Raw genomic sequence first — 207 nt, 5'->3', positions numbered from 1 at the left:
CAGGGGTGTCTCCACCCCAAGGGGGACGGGGTGCTGCATGCAATGGGAACCTCCCCAGCTCCTACCTCTCCGGGCTCCTTGGGAGTGTAAAGGAGAGGAAAGAGGGGTTACAGCCATGTTTATGCCCACCGTGCTAGGGTCAGCACCGACCCAGGGCAGAGCCGGCCCCCCCAATCATCGCAGCCCCGCAGGCTCCTGTGCTTACCC

The sequence above is a fragment of the Mesitornis unicolor genome, unplaced genomic scaffold, assembly GCF_000695765.1.
Source record: "Mesitornis unicolor isolate BGI_N332 unplaced genomic scaffold, ASM69576v1 scaffold30927, whole genome shotgun sequence".
NCBI classification, from domain to species: Eukaryota; Metazoa; Chordata; class Aves; order Mesitornithiformes; family Mesitornithidae; genus Mesitornis; species Mesitornis unicolor.
The sequence above is the reverse complement of the archived record's forward strand: the minus strand, read 5'-3'. Positions refer to the sequence as shown.